The sequence below is a fragment of the Glossina fuscipes genome, unplaced genomic scaffold, assembly GCF_014805625.2.
Source record: "Glossina fuscipes isolate IAEA_lab_2018 unplaced genomic scaffold, Yale_Gfus_2 2, whole genome shotgun sequence".
Taxonomy (NCBI): Eukaryota; Metazoa; Arthropoda; class Insecta; order Diptera; family Glossinidae; genus Glossina; species Glossina fuscipes.
Genome location: NW_023998416.1, coordinates 12777574 through 12778232, shown reverse-complemented (window position 1 = coordinate 12778232; position 659 = coordinate 12777574).

The window sequence follows — 659 nt, the reverse complement described above, 5'->3', positions numbered from 1 at the left end:
CTAAACACAGTCTCAAAGAGACAACGGAAGTATCTTACTAAAGAAAGTATGAGATGACGGTTGAAAAGGACAAAATGGCGGACGGATGTGCTTTCCTGATCGGAGTTCTATACTCTATAGAGAAACTATTACATAAGATAACGTAGATTAGAAAACGCTTTTTTGTTCAGCTTAAAATGAAAATTATTTAACGAAAAAATTCGAATTCAATCAATCAATAATTTTAACAAGAGTTCATTGAAGCACGTTAAGCTCATGATACTGTATGCTTCTCTTTCTTCTTCGTGTATGTATGAAATGCCTATTAATAATAATCTTATTCTTAAATATTTCTCATGATTTTTTGTTTTTGTCGTCTAAGGTTGTTTTGTTGTTATTTTTGTCTTATTTCTTTTGTTTTTCACTTCTTTGTATTTTTGTTATTTATTGTTATATGCAACTAAAAGCTAATAATACCTACATGTGATTCGATTATACAATGTTTGTTTGTTTGTTTGTTTCTTAGTTTTTTTTCTGCTACGAAACTTTAAAAAATTCTTTCTTCTCTCTTTCTCTTCGAGGTCCCTTTTCTTAAAATGGTTTGATTTCCTTTCTTTCTATTTTGCTTTAAATGACACATGAAACGAAATTATGCAAAATGTTCTTGTTTTTTTTTTTTT